Source organism: Polypterus senegalus, chromosome 17, assembly GCF_016835505.1.
Source record: "Polypterus senegalus isolate Bchr_013 chromosome 17, ASM1683550v1, whole genome shotgun sequence".
Taxonomy (NCBI): Eukaryota; Metazoa; Chordata; class Cladistia; order Polypteriformes; family Polypteridae; genus Polypterus; species Polypterus senegalus.
Genome location: NC_053170.1, coordinates 97,053,694 through 97,070,270, shown reverse-complemented (window position 1 = coordinate 97,070,270; position 16,577 = coordinate 97,053,694).

Genomic DNA, 16,577 nt, shown 5'->3' with positions numbered 1-16,577 from the left:
ATATAAAGCATGTCATAACATATTTCCAAGATTGTTTTATCTACCATCCTGTTAGGCAAGTTACATCATTTCTGAGTTAGTAATTCAGCATTAGTATGACTTTATGCATTTAAATTCTGTCACCTGCAGAAAATATTTATTTAAATAGTCAGTCATATTTTATTTGTTATATAAAATATAAATAGTCATTAATTGAAGGAGAAAGAAAAAATTATTTATAAAAAGAGAAGTTCTCACAAAGTAACATCACCTTTTTGTGACAAATGTTGATCCTTATCTCTTGCGAACTTCATAGTAGTTGAGGGGTGTTTGTGTGTTTCATAGTTACCCAAAATAAAGGTCTAGCTGTGATATCAGCATTCGGTTTGTATTGTAAAGTTAACATGTCATCACATTAGTTTCGCTTTCCAAATACTCTTTTAGTGAACAACATAATACAATCTGGTTTTAGTGCTGAAATGGAGCCAGTTCTTCTTGGTTCCAAAATGTACTCCTTATAAAATAGGAAGAAAGGGGCATTAGTCACAAAAAAGTGTGCAGATGGGTGGTAAGGTTTAGAAGTTGCAGAAAAAATGTGTTGTTTCAAACACAATTCAGTTTCCAGACAATTTCAATATTGGTTAACACTGCTGGTGTTTAAGTAACGCTATATATTATTTTTGCTGAGTTTGGTGCTTACACTTGATGGACATTGCGTCTATATTCCATTTATCTATTGCTCTTGTGTGCTTTCTTTGTTACTCACCGATTTAACAACAATTTGCTTTAGTTCTTGTGAAGACATTATTGTTTCTGTCTGTTACTCATCAAGTCCTGAATAGTTTACCTGCTCAGTCTCAATTCACTTTTCGTTTTGTTGGAGTAAGATATGGTAAGTAGTAGCACTCAACAGACATTATTTGGCTTTAGCTTTAGGGTTAGGTCTGTGATTATCTCTCAGTTTACTTCCCACTGCTGTACTTCTCCTTATTATTTATTTCTTTTTGTGGGTCAAACACAGACTGGACTCTGTGTGTATAATATCTGTGGTTGGCAGTACGGCTAGATTTGGGTATAGGATTAGATCTTGGGGTCACAAATAAAAGGTTTGTATTTTTTTTTTCTTGGTATCATAAAAATGAGTTTACCTTGACTTTTTGATTTACTCTTATACAACAGTGAGCCTACAGTATGATATTATTTGACTGTAAAGAGTAAGTAATTAAGAGAAAGCAGTTTTAAGAGCACATCATAAAAGAACAATGTTTTAATATTACCTGTTATTTAGATGTTATATATTATGTTCACTTCCAGAATTCATTAATTTCTTCTGTTATTTCTCAAAGTTCAGTCTTTATTTATTAACCATTTTTGCTAGGCAACAGACCACACGTTTCTACAGAAGTGCCATTATCATCATGGTAGTAATTCATTCTACACCAAACCCAAAATCCCCCTGCCAGTATTCACTATACATCACTATGCTGGATCAGTCACTTACCAGGTAAGAAAAACAATGCAGATTACAGATTTTTTTTTTCAAGCTACCTGTATTGAGTTACATCAAAATGCAATATAATTAATTTTATGATGCCAATTTCCAGTGTGTTTGGTGCCTACTACTTTGCTAAATGGTTGTAACCATCATTTGGTTTTGCAATTAACAGCTGACCCTTCCAGATAAAATAACAAGAATTAAATGCAGATGCGTAGCCTACGAGTACAGAATATATCAGTGGCAGCGTAATAAATGTGTTTAAATGATTGTCAAATGTAGATGTGTAGCTATTTAGTGCAGAATAGTGTGATGCACGACAAAATAAATTGTTGGGTTTAACCCTCAAGGCTGCTGGTTCAGTCCACAGGAGTGATTTATTGTATAATTCTGAGAAAGTATGTTCACTGGGCAGTGCTCTCAATATAGAAATGTTGAAACAGGAGAATTCTGCAGTTATACAGTGGTGTGAAAAACTGTTTGCCCCCTTCCTGATTTCTTATTCTTTTGCATGTTTGTCACACAAAATGTTTCTGATCATCAAACACATTTAGCCATTAGTCAAATATAACACAAGTAAACACAAAGTGCAGTTTTTAAAATGATGGTTTTTATTATTTAGGGAGAAAAAAAATCCAAACCTACATGGCCCTGTGTGAAAAAGTAATTGCCCCCTGAACCTAATAACTGGTTGGGTCACCCTTAGCAGCAATAACTGCAATCAAGCGCTTGATAACTTGCAATGAGTCTTTTCCAGCGCTCTGGAGGAATTTTGGCCCACTCATCTTTGCAGAATTGTTGTAATTCAGCTTTATTTGAGGGTTTTCTAGCATGAACCACCTTTTTAAGGTCATGCCATATCATCTCAATTGGATTCAGGTCAGGACCTTGACTAGGCCACTCCAAAGTCTTCATTTTGTTTTTCTTCAGCCATTCAGAGGTGGATTTGCTGGTGTGTTTTGGGTCATTGTCCTGTTGCAGCACCCAAGATCGCTTCAGCTTGAGTTGACGAACAGATGGCCGGACATTCTCCTTCAGGATTTTTGGTAGACAGTAGAATTCATGGTTCCATCTATCACAGCAAGCCTTCCAGGTCCTGAAGCAGCAAAACAACACCAGACCATCACACTACCACCACCATATTTTACTGTTGGTATGATGTTCTTTTTCTGAAATGCTGTGTTCCTTTTATGCCAGATGTAACGGGACATTTGCCTTCCAAAAAGTTCAACTTTTGTCTCATCAGTCCACAAGGTATTTTCCCAAAAGTCTTGGCAATCATTGAGATGTTTCTTAGCAAAATTGAGACGAGCCCTAATGTTCTTTTGCTTAACAGTGGTTTGCGCCTTGAAATCTGCCATGCAGGCCGTTTTTGCCCAGTCTCTTTCTTATGGTGGAGTCGTGAACACTGACCTTAATTGAGGCAAGTGAGGCCTGCAGTTCTTTAGATGTTGTCCTGGGGTCTTTTGTGACCTCTCGGATGAGTTGTCTCTGCGCTCTTGGGGTAATTTTGGTCGGCCGGCCACTCCTGGGAAGGTTCACCACTGTTCCATGTTTTTGCCATTTGTGGATAATGGCTCTCACTGTGGTTCGCTGGAGTCCCAAAGCTTTAGAAATGGCTTTATAACCTTTACCAGACTGATAGATCTCAATTACTTCTGTTCTCATTTGTTGCTGAATTTCTTTGGATCTTGGCATGATGTCTAGCTTTTGAGGTGCTTTTGGTCTACTTCTCTGTGTCAGGCAGCTCCTATTGAAGTGATTTCTTGATTGAAACAGGTGTGGCAGTAATCAGGAAATTGAACTCAGGTGTGATACACCACAGTTAGGTTATTTTTAACAAGGGGCAATTACTTTTTCACACAGGGCCATGTAGGTTTGGATATTTTTCTCTCTAAATAATAAAAACCATCATTTAAAAAGTGCATTTTGTGTTTACTTGTGTTATATTTGACTAATGGCTAAATGTGTTTGATGATCAGAAACATTTTGTGTGACAAACATGCAAAAGAATAAGAAATCAGGAAGGGGGCAAATAGTTTTTCACACCACTGTATATGTTATAAAATGTTTTAGATAATAGAAATAACAAAACTAAATACGAGGTAAGTTAAATATAAATGTATGTAGTGAATGCTAGTATACACTTCAATGTACAGAACATACTGTATGGGCCGGTCCTGCAATTAACTAAAGCCCCAGTAAAGACAGATTACCACTTTCTATGATTTTAACCAGGAGAAAGCATATTTGATGCATTTGTTATTAAAAAAAAAAAAGTATGTGTAAGAAAGATTCATTTCAGCCCAAACCTTTCATCTAATTCTTTACTTATTGAATTGCTGCTGGGTTATTTAAAATTAGCTATATTTTACTTAAATATTGAAAAATGTATAACCACAACAGATTGTGGCCATTTTTTTTTTATTAAAATAAGATGACTGAATGTTTCCTTTCATAGGTACACAACTTCATAAATAAAAATCATGATCAACTGCGCCCTGAAGTAGTTGATATGTTTGTTCAAAGCCGTTTGAAGGTAAAGTAACCAAAAAATCCCCAAATGAAAGAGGTCAAGAAGTCTAATACGTCAATATGCTTAACGTGTGGCAATATTTCATATTGTTTCAATATTCACTGAAGTACTAGGGTATTGTACCCGGTTAGCCATTGTGGCTGTAATGAGAAGTCAAGCAAAATGACCCTTTTTATTGGCTAACTAAAAAGATTACAATATGCAAGTTTTCGAGGGAACCCAGGCCCCTTCTTCAGGCAAGATGTCATCGATTTAATCTAGATTTTAGTGACCAACAGGAAGCACTTTGTTCATACTATACATAAACTGGGGTTGTGGAGGCAGATACGGCCAATTCATTACCTTCTGACATAATACTTATTATAAGAAGTTAAAAAGTATGACTCATTCAAAGATTTGTATGCCTTTGTGGTTGCATGCTGATTCGATTTAAAATCTGTGTGTATTCCTTTGCAAAATATCAAATGACTTTCTTTGCATTTGGCATTATTGCTGCTATTATTTATTGGTAGGGTACCACCTCTCCAAGAGAGACCAAAGCCCCCATCCCCTGCTAGCAACAAATGCTGTACACTAATAAAACATTTTTAGGGGAAACACTGTAGTGTGTATTTTCACTTCCAATATGGTAGCTGTCATTATGTTATTTGCAGTTACGTAGATAATTAATATATTAGCAAAATATTTCTTCACTAAAAAAATCTTACTGACCTAAAAGAGGCTGCATTATGTTGTTCTCAGGTGGTTTCTCACATGTTTGAAAATGTTCAAGAAGGTTACAGGCTGCAGAGGAAACTGGAGTCAAGAGAAAAAGGCTGCCGTCAGTCTGCATCAACAGTAGCAGCCAGGTTTCAGCAGTCACTTTCAGAACTCCTCGCCCGCCTTCAAAAGTGAGTTTCTTGGTAATGTCTTCACTGTTAATTGTTTTTTATCAAGGTTTTATTTCTTTGTCAACTTTAGTAGTATACTTACAGTTTAATGACACAGCAGCAAATTCAGGTTCTCTCTCTTTTTTTTTTTCTTTGCTTTATTTCACTTACTTGTGGGGCTTTTAACCTCCTAATTGTTTATATATTTTAAACCCAGCAATTTAATGAATATGTTAGGAAAGTATAACATGAAACTGACAAGAAATGTCTGACATGACAAAATGAGTACAGAAATAAGCTGAAAGGTGGTGCTAATGTGTTTGAGGATGTGGAGTCAACATTTGGAGTAAACCAAAAGTTTGGGAAAATTTCTTATCAGCTGCTGTCCAAAAACATCTCAGCATGAGCAAGTAACTTTTCAAGAATATTGCATCTTGCAGGTTCATGAAATGCCCCAGAACTAATAACTCTGAGGGCAGTAGGCTAACACAGAAATTGAAGTACGGAAGCAGACAAGAGCCTGGGGGTTTAGTCAAAATCCATTAGTTGGCAGCACAAGTTGCCCATGTGGTTCAGGTGTAGCCCTGTATTCAAATTATCAGAAAGTTATGGACTCTAAGACTACCTACCCCTTTAGTACTGTATATATGTGGGCTGAAGAGTCCAGACAGACCAAGGGAGGTCTAGGAAGAAGTTAACAAGGCAGCCTCGTTACATTTCTGACCTCAGGTGTGATTACAGGATTGCCCAAGCAGTAGCTCCAGGGTTAGGTATAAAGCCATCCCTCAGCAGGTAGCCATTAAGCTTTGGAGTCGGGAGGTAAAATCGGGCAAAGGATGGCAGTAAGAGAGAGGTAATGTGGGTAAAGTAGTGAGAGTTGGACAGGTGAGCAAGAAACTGTAGTTTGTGCTAGTGGAACTGCATTCGAGACAGTAAGCAGGTGAGCCAGCTAACTCACTTTGTAGAGAGGTGCCTAAACGCATATAGTTCAGCCTGGTCTTAAAAAACTGTATTGACGATTTCCTCAACACAAATATCACAAAGAGAGAATGGAGAGTAGCAATTAAAAAAAAAAAAAAGTCACCTCCCTCTGCCGGACTAACTCTGGCAGGTACTTCATTCAATTCTATGCACTTAAACCCATAAGTAAATAATGCTTACTGATTTGACCACTGCTGGAGAAGGACGTTTAATTGAACAAGGGCATAAATGAGCATCAGAGATTGGCCAGGAATGACGAAACTGGTTGGAATTCAGCCCTCCAGGAGCAGGCCTGCCTGCCTCCTCCTGTATCCAGTAGGTTCAGAATTTGGGTTCAGTTGAGGCTGGAGTCTATCCCAGCAGCTTTGGGCTCTAAGCAGAAGCTAACCTTGAACAGGGTGCTAGTTCATTGCACACCATATACACACCCACATAGGGCCAGTTTAGTGTCATTAATTAATCTAATCTGCACCTCTTTGAGGTTGTGAAAAGAAAAATGCAGGAAGTCACCATAGAAAAAAGACTAAGCGTGGGATTCAAACCCAAGAGGCTTGATCAAGGATGGAGCAGCACTAACCACTGGGTGACAATACATCCATCCATCCATCCATCATCCAACCCGCTATATCCTAACACAGGGTCACGGGGGGGTCTGCTGGAGCCAATCCCAGCCAACACAGGGTGCAAGGCAGTAACAATTCCCAAGCAGGGCGCCAGCCCACTGCAGGGCACACACACACCCACTCACTAGGGACAATTTAGGATCGCCAATGCACCTAACCTGCATGTCTTTGGACTGTGGGAGGAAACCCACGCAGACACGGGGAGAACATGCAAACTCCGGTCTCCTTACTGTGAGGCAGCAGCGCTACCACTGCGCCACCGTGCCGCCCTCGGTGGCAATACAGATGTTCGTGAAAACAACAACACTAGCAGCACTTTAAAATGCCTAGTATTTACAACATAATGTATACATTTATGCCGTGTTAAGTGGTGCACAACTATGAAATACTTGAACTTCCACAATTAAACCACCAAGAGACAAATGCTTTTCACCTTTTTACATAAAAACTGAATGATAGACGTGCTTGTACAAAATACACCAATTATATATTTGTGCTTTTTTTTATTAAACTTTTGTCTTACAGTTGACCTACTGATTTGTGTTAAAATGTTACCCTGTTATTTGATTTTGTGCAAAGAACAATTAAATAAAACATTAAGCAATTCAAATGTAAGATGTACCCAATGTCAGTATCATTCAAACCAAATGGAATGGTATAAGTAAAATACAGTAGTCTTGAGTTGTGTGGATTAACTTTCGTACAGCCGAAAGAAGAAGAAGAATTAATTTTTCAGATTTAGATATGCTTGCTTAGGATAGGCTTCGGCTTTCCTGTGACCCTGCGCAGGATGAGTGAGTTTGGAAAATGAATGGCTGGCTTAACTCTACTGTTTGTCTTCTTTAACAGGTGTAAAACATTATTTGTACGCTGCCTAAAACCAAACCCCAAAAAGGTAGGTGCGCTGCCTTTGTAGAGTCAAGTATATAACTGTTAATTATGGTGGACTATGAATAGTCAGGCACATAGAGACAAATGTCTGTCGCTGGATATTAAAAGCTGTAATTCAAGTGGGTATGAGGCACCATGTTTAAATGTTTTCTGTACCTGCACAAGGCCTTTACAGTCTGTTCTCGCAGCAAACCTTTCAAAAAGTCATTTTTTCTTTATTTGCATTTTCTATTCTTTATTTTGTGACGCGGCGGTGTATTTACCAAAGGGGTGTCTTGGTCCCAGTTTCACCTCGACGCATTTTCAAATGTAGGCGGAAAACTGGAGTGCGCAGATTTAAAAACACACACACGATGATAAACGTGCAAACTAGAAATAGAAAAACGACTGGGCCCATAATTCGAACTCAAGATTCTGAATTAACGCTATCGACTCGTATATATTGTGATCGTCCAAAAATTCGATGTCGAGATTTTCATGTATCTCGACGTTTTAGGCCTCCCTGAGTCCGAAAATACCATTTTTGGAATTAAGTATGTGTGTGTAAACACGATAATTTGAGTTCGCTTTCACTTCGGTTAGCCACAATTTGCATACAAGTATTGGGTTCAAAACGTAGATTTCTACCACCTTTGGGCTATTTCCGTTAACCGGAAGTAGTACTTTACCGTTTATTCTGGCAGCTGCAGAGTCCGATTTGTTCAACTTTTATAATAATTGTTCAACATATTATTAATCTTATTTGATTTGTTGTTGATTGTTCTTTAATGTACACGACATAAAAATAAAATCAGTCTTCCGGTTTACTCCTCAAATATCCATCCCCATATCTCGAGTATAAGAGAAAGTCCAGGGGAGACCACTCCCGATTTTTTTTTTCACCTCATTTGCAAGTCGCTTTGGATAAATAAGCAAATAAATGAAAATGCAACAAAGCGGTTGTAGCGGATGGAAAATATTCCAAGTGTCATTCCGTACTTGTAGTGAGCTTCTTGAGTATTTCTGCAAGCCGTGGATCGCTCCGCTTCACGGTCATGGATGGCCAGCGCGCGGTCAGCTACCAAAACTCATCCATGCTTGGGGCGGCGCTTTGAGAGTGCTCCACTCCTGCATGATAAACACTGATGATTTTTTTTTTGCATGTCTATCTTGCGCTTTTATTGTCTGTTGTCTTATATTTATTCTTCTGGAACCCACGTAACCAGCCTCTGCTTCAAGTTCACCGCTTTGGCTACTTGGCACAGACGCCGTGTCTGTATTGAGGCCTTCTGTGCGCAGCACGCGCCAGGCGTGCGCGCGCACTGGGGAGCGGGTCTTCAACTCTGACGTCACTTTGGCCGCGCAGCCATCGTGAGATGCCCGTAGACCTTCCCGCTCATTTGGCTGACCGCACACGCTGGTGTGGTGTGTTCGTTGGCGTGGTCGGACTATGGGCGTTAGTTTCTGTCCGACGCTTAATATGTGGGCATCCCGTTGGGAAAAGTCGGACACCTCTCCAAGACCTGGCGTCCCCGAAACGTCCGCCACCTCACCTTACACTGAACATTTTATGGACAAAGATTTAGAGGACATCCCTCTCTTGCTGGCTTGATTGTGCTCTCGGCAATCGGACATCCAGAAGTATTAAAGTAGGACATTTATTTATTTATTTATTTTACAAAGATAACTTAATACAAATTATATTTTTGATAAATCATTTTGAATTTGTGTTCATGTTTTACTCTTATGAGTCCAAAGTTATTCGGTTTAATGTTAAGAGGAAACAAGGCTCCTGAAGGTTTAGGGGGGACCCGCTCTTCATTTGGCATGTTAGAGTGGTGCCAGTTCCACTTTAAGCACTGGTTTGTATCAAATGTAACGTTTTCATAGTATTGTTACAGTTTTAGATGGCTCATTTTACCCAAGAATATTTGCAAGATAAGGATGTTTAACAATTTTCAAGTTGAGTGACTTCTTCATGCTACCTCGCAGTTAGGAGATCTGGGTTGACTTCCCGGGTCCTCCCTGCGTGGAGTTTGCATGTTCTCCCCGTGTCTGCGTGGGTTTCCTCCCACAGTCCAAAGATATGCAGGTTAGGTGCTTTGGCGATTCTAAATTGTCTCTAGTGTGTGTGGGTGTGTGTGCGCGCCCCGCCCGGGGTTTGTTTCCTGCCTTGCGCCCTGTGTTGGCTGCGATTGGCTCCAGCAGACCCCCGTGACCCTGTAGTTAGGATATAGTGGGTTGGATAATGGATGGATGACTTCTTCATTGAGTCGCAAGTAGCAGTTGAACCCGCGATATTGTGGATTAGCGTCCAGTGCCACTCACATCACACCTAACTACCTGTCGACATAGCCTGGCACAGTGGCTAAGAAGGCTCCTGGGAGTTGTCTGTGGAGAAGAAGTACAGTATGTGCAATAAGTGCTCTCAGTTTACGGATGTCTTTTCATTATATACTCTGAATTCCTCGACATCTCAAAAACGTGTGCATTATGTTGATTTGTTATTTAGAATTGTTACAGCGTTAGCAAATATGGGGGTGCCGTGGTACTATTGTGTGGCCTGCTGTAGACCTAATTGTATTGTAGCTTGATTTGACACGTGTCTACTGTGTCCTGTAATAAGGTTTGGAATTTGGGGTTATATAATTATTTTAATACCAATTTCCATTATTTTCCGATATTGTTTATTTCAAGTAAAAGACAAGAAAGAACCCTGTGCAAAAGATCCATTAACACATCCATCCATTTTCTAAATCCACTTTATCTTGAGTAGAGTCCTGGGGAATCTGAAGCCTGTACTAGTAAACATAGGGTGCAAAGCAGGAACAATCTCTGGATAGGGCAGCAGGCCATTGCAGGGTGCATACACACACACACACACAACATAAACTAGGGACAATTTTAGCAGTCCTCCCAACCATTAGGTGGTTGGAGGATAACTGGAGCACCTGGAGAAAATCCACCCAGATATGGGGACAACATGCACACTCCGTGCAGGGACGACCTGGGACGTGAACCCTGTCCTCCTTTTTGCGAGGCAGCGGCACTACCACTGTGCTGTTCACAACAATTAATCCCAGAGCAAAATTCCTGCACATACCTCACAGAGGGTCTGTTTAGATGTGCTAGTCAGCCTTGTCTATATAGGTTTGAAATGTGAAATTAAATCAGAGTACGTTGTGAAGATCCACACGGGCATTGGAGAAACAAATGCAGATTCAGCTTAGGCAGTGCTTGGCCTGAAGTTTAAATCCAAGGATCCAGAGTCATGTACCAGTTGTGTGTTAACTGCAGTTCCACAGTGCTACTCATAATTTTAATTGGTATTATATATTTATAACAACATTTAATTGGCCACATGTGAGAAAAAATTCCAGCTAGGATGACACAAAAGGAAAAAAAAAATTTGGAAAATTAAATGGATGAGTGAAACATTACTAAGTTTTTTGAACTAATCTACCATTTGTCTGTGCTATGTAGGGCGGGGGGGTATGGTGATGCAGCATTGCGCCTTCTAAGTCACAGGTACTGCGGTTCTTTTCACAGGCTTTTCACTGTCTTTGTTGTGTTTGCAAATTTCCGTCCTTATGCACATGATTGGTCTTTGGGTTACATACTTCAACTTTGTGCTCTTGTGATAAGCCCAGGATCCCTGCAGCCGTGTAGTGAGTCAAGAAATTCTGGAAAATTAAATAGATGGATGAACACTGACAGATGCTAAACCTTACAAACCATTCTGTGGTCACTTTAAACATTTTTGTAGTACTGTACTTCGCTGTTGTTTATATTTGAAGAGAATAATCCTAATTGGTTCCAGTATTTCATATACGTAACATTTTTTTTCTTAACTCTTTTTTTCCTCAGTTGCCTGGTATTTTTGATGCTGATTATGTGAATTTACAATTAAGACATTCTGGGATTCTTGAGACGATTTACATTAGGAAAGAGGGATACCCAATTAGAATTCCTTTCAAATCATTTATTAAAAGGTATTTTCTACTTTTTAGTTAACTATTTTTTCTTATATTTTTCACATGCTTAAATGCCAGTTTGCTTATTTTAAAAATGCAAAGTAAAAATAGAAGCTGTCCACGTTGTTGTCTTTTTACTCTCCACAGTAGGTTGATATTCCAGTGATTGATCTTTTTTATGTGGTTTTAAAATGTGCTTAGTACTGCGTAATAAAGTCTGAATTAATTTACTGAAAACTGATAAAATCTAATTTTATTTTAAACAAAATTGTAATATAGAGTGCTATATAAATATGTGAATAAGAGCAGATGAAAGATGCTAATGACTACTGTATATACTGTATTTGTATGATTTTAAAATCACAAGACCCTTTTATGATGTATATTAGAGATTTGGTGTCATTTACTGACTCTGATTTTATGAAAGCCTTATACTAGTTTTACTTGAATTGTTTTACTATTGTGATCAAGCAGAACGATACTGTAAAGATAAACGTTTTGAGCCCAGCCTCTGAGTGAAGCTTGCATATTCTTCTTATGTTTCCATGGGATTTATGATGTGTCTAGCAGAAGCTCTGGAAACTGCAAGCCAGCTGCCATATTTCTCCTAGAACTCCTGAACTATGAATGCTCCACACAGAGGAAGGATTATGTACCGTCCATTTTCTATTGATTATTCAGGCCTGGGTCGTGGGGGCAGCCATTTAAACAAAGATGCCCAGACCTTCCTTTCGTCTGCCACCTCTTTAAACTCCTTCTGGGGGCTACAGCAGCATTCCTAGGCAATTTTTGGTATAATTTCCCATTTGGATATGCCCAAACTTTTTCCGCAGGGAGGCATATAGGAGACATCCTTATTAGATTTCTGAAACTCCTCAATTGGCTCCTTTTGATTCATATGAGCAGCAGCTTTACTTTGAGCTCCTCCTGAATGTTTGTGCTCCTCGTCCTATCTCTAAGATTGAGCCCAGACACCCTGTGAGGGAAGTTCACATATACCATTAGACATATTGTACCTTTAGATTCTATTCACTGTTAGTGACAGTTACACAGCTGTCCACAAAAGTAGCAAAAACTAACATTAGAAGGCTTCACCAATATAAAAAATACATTTGTTTTTCCTTTCAGGTACTCTGCCTTTCTGGGAAAAGAATACTTGCACCTTCCTGATACAGAGAAGTGTTCTACTATTTTACAAACATTTGCTGGACCAGCTCCAGAGCTTTACCAGCTGGGTGTGTCCAAGGTAATGGCTACAATGAACTGTATATGTACATTACACCAGTTCAGTCAATCATTTTATAACCCGCTTATTCCGGAACAGGGCCACACTGCTTGAGCCTATCCCAGCCATCACAGCATAAGGAAGGAACATACCTTGGAGAAAGCACCAGTTATTACACCAGTTAAAATATATATTTGAATTTGTGTAGGTGGCCATGCAGCCCAAAAGATCGCAAAACATGGTGTCCCCCTTCTTTGCCTTGGGCCTCCTAGTGGTTAATGAATTAAGATTTAAATCAGAACAATTCTGGTTCACTACCTACCATTGACTCCTCCTGTGATCCTAATGGACTCTGTTGACTTGTTTCATATTGTAAAAATCTTATTTTAATTTTTAATTCCTTATTTAATAGTTTGTGTATGCTGTGTCATTGTACTAAGTACTATTTTTGCACCCTCTATTTTAGCACTGTTGAGATGGGCAACATATATTATTCATTGTACCATGATGTATAATGAGAACAGATTCAATTGAAAAAACTCAATAAATATATAACATTATTATTATTATTATAATTATTATTTTGCACCTGTAAAGTGTCTTGCCATGGCACTTACTATAGAAAGCCTACAGCTGTGTATCAATTTCATCATTTCCATGTGTTATTTCTCTCCCATGAGTGAATATCAGTTTGTGTAAGAGTGTGGCTAGTAATCAACTGGGGACTCATCTGTGGTTCGTTCTTGCCTTATCCCCAGGGCTGCCAGAATAGTTTTTTGCTCCCTAAGACCCTAATGGTTCAGAAAATGAATGAACGTGTGTTTTGCGTTGAGATTTTGGAGTAAATATCACCAACCAGTAGAAATGACAAGAAGTATTCACTGAATGGTAAATTCTGATTTTGTACTACATGAAAAGGTGTTCCTGAAGGATACGCTATACCAGCTACTGGAAGACCATTGGAGAGATACCCAGACATGGGCTGCTGTCACTATCCAGAGGAACATTCGAGGCTTCATCACCCGAAAAAATTTCCGGTTCTTCAAGCAAAAAGCCGTTATCATTCAGGCACACATGCGTGGATATCGAGCAAGGTCTGTTCCTATCCTATCTCTGTGCGATTTGGTCAAGCAAAGTTATTTTTTATATTACCTTTTAAATGTGAGTATCATTTCAAACCACATAAATAATAATTTTAATTTGGCTGCTTTCAGTAGCCTACTATTAACAACACTTACTGATTAAGATCATTGGTATTGAAAGATTCAGCAGGAAAAGACTGAAATAATGAATTTGAATAAGAATTTAAAACTCTGATTCATTTAAAGTGCATAGCCTTTCATATGTAGTGAAGTTGAAAGGTATTGAAGGCAGCTTCAGAGGGTTTGTTTTTCCTTTTTTCATTTTTAGTTTATAGGGATCATTCATATTGTTGTATTTGAAATAACTGCAAGACATGTCATTTGTTTCTGTGTTAGAAAACCAAAACAACCTCAGCAACAGTAATAATTATTATGATAATAATAATCCACACAAAGTAGCATTGGAGACTCCATTAAAATTTGTGTTCAAACTTAACAAACCTCATTCTCGGCTGTTTACTGCTATCTATGAACTGACTGCTTGTCACTCCTCATATTCACTCCAGGCTCACTAAAAAGTTTTCAATGTTCAGCTTCTCATTTAACAAACTCCCTGCTGCTGTGTATTGGGTGGAGAATAATCCTACATTCCCTGCATATGTTGGTGTGGTTGTAGCAAACAGGAATAATGAGTCAAGATTTAAGGATTATTATATTTTGGTTGCATAAAATTATTTGATTATAGTGAGTTTATTTCAGAGATCTAAGTTAAATGTATTTGTTTATGGTTAATGGGACTGCTTTGATAGGTTTCTGATTTTGCTTTCACTATCACCATAGTCTACCTTGTTAGACTGATGGTTCAAATGCAGACTATAACAATGTACAGAATTAAACACATCCAGCATCATATTTTCTGGTTGTTTTTATCATTGCAGCTTTTATCTAACATTGTGCCCAGGTTTTTAACAGGACTGTCCACCAATTTTGACATTCAGTGGCAATTGACCCAGTGACCATTTGACGGCTCCTATAGTTTATATTGAGCAAACCACTTTAGAGCCCTGAATGGCTGTAATTGCCAGTGTCTCTCTCATGAGGTACCACTGCTACTGCAAAGTTTTTTTTTTTCCATCAAAAAAGACTAACAGTATTTATCTACTGTTTAGATTCTCATTCCTTATATTAAGTAACTATAAGCCGAACTGATTAAATATTTAAATCATAATGAGAAATAGGCTTGTAATATGAAAAGCAACTAGAGTGAAAAACCAGCAGTAACAAAGGCTCTCCAGGAACCATGTTTGACACCCTGGATAATATATACTGTACACTCAAGTCAAATTATGCAATGATGGTCAAAATAGGCAGTGAAGCCTGGTACATCACAATTTCTAGAACTGTCTCTGATATTTAGCACACAATGCATCAAGGCACTGATACTGACCACTGACCCTTTACAGTGGTTTATTTTGTCCAGAAAGTTTGTTGAGTAGAGTTTGTTTCCTGTCCTTCATTGTCTACTGGTCATATCTCAACCATAATGTTAATGGACTTGTGTATTCAGGTATGTGAAATCTTTAACCATTCTTGTTAGTGCTTCATTGCTGTAAACTTATGCAAGAGCTATGACCCTGTACTCAGTGAAGAACAATGTACAAAAATAACTTTTAAATGTCTGAGTTGCACATTCCTAGTGAGAATCAAGAATGAAACTTAGCATTAGGGTGAAACTGTTCTGAGGGTTTTTTTAGGTATGGAAGGCAAGGTTGTTTTACTCACCAAAATGGAAACTGGTGATATGTTGCAATCATGTTCAGTAATATGCTCTTGATTTCTTTTTTCTAATAGTATTTACTTTTTTTCTTGTTTCCAGGAAGCAATACAAGAGGCTCAAGAAATCTGTTACTCAGTTCTGGGCTACTATGTTGATAACAAGGTCAACTATCAAAAGAAAGTATTTTCAGGTATGATCTCCTCTTAATCACGTTATCCTTGACTATCTAAACTCAAGCACGTTACCCAAGGTCAAGGAAAATGTCTTTAATATAAATATTTGTCATTTTAAAGAATATGCTAAGCTTCTTTATTGATGAAAATGCACTCACTGTAGACACAGGGTTTACTATTCTCTCCTTATTGTGTAGGCATCTTTGCACAATTCAAAGATATAATGTTTGGATGAATGGCAGTTTTTATTTGTCCATGTATGGATATCTATATGTGTAACTTGAAAACCACTAGTTTCTTATGCAAGTGTATATTCCAATATCAACTAAGTACATGATCCCTTACTGTATAAAAAAAGTTAAACAGATACATTCAAAATTTACTAAGTTGGTGCTTACTTGTATTAATTTGTATCGCTCTCTATATACTGTATTTTGCTTTATGTTTTTGTTGGAATCTGATAGCATTTGAGGGTTTGTAATTTTTTGCATGTATTACCGTAATCAGACATCCATAATTCTCTGTTTGGTTCTTTTTGTATTGTAATCGTTACTCAGTGATGGCATCGTCAAGCTGTTGTTTACAAGCACCATTACTACTGTTTTTGACACCAGTGCTATTTTTGAATAGACAAAGGCTATAAACAAAGGAATATGATAGTAGCTGCAGGTTATGAAATAACTTGATTTCTTAGATCATATTTTAAATGTATAAACCTATGCAAAATATATTCGCCTCAATGTTTAGAAGCATTTGTAAATAAAGTAAATTGCTCTGTATCTGTTATAGAGTATTAGTTCTTGATAAACAATTTTGCAGTTTGAAAAATATGTATATGTGAGTCACTAAGAGCACCAATAAATGGATGGGACATACACATCTAAATTGGTAACTCTGAACTGGCCTTAACAAGCACCTCTTTGGGTTTGTGGGTTACCGGTATGTGGTGTACCCTGAGAAAACACACACACATATCTGGATAGCAAGTATTTC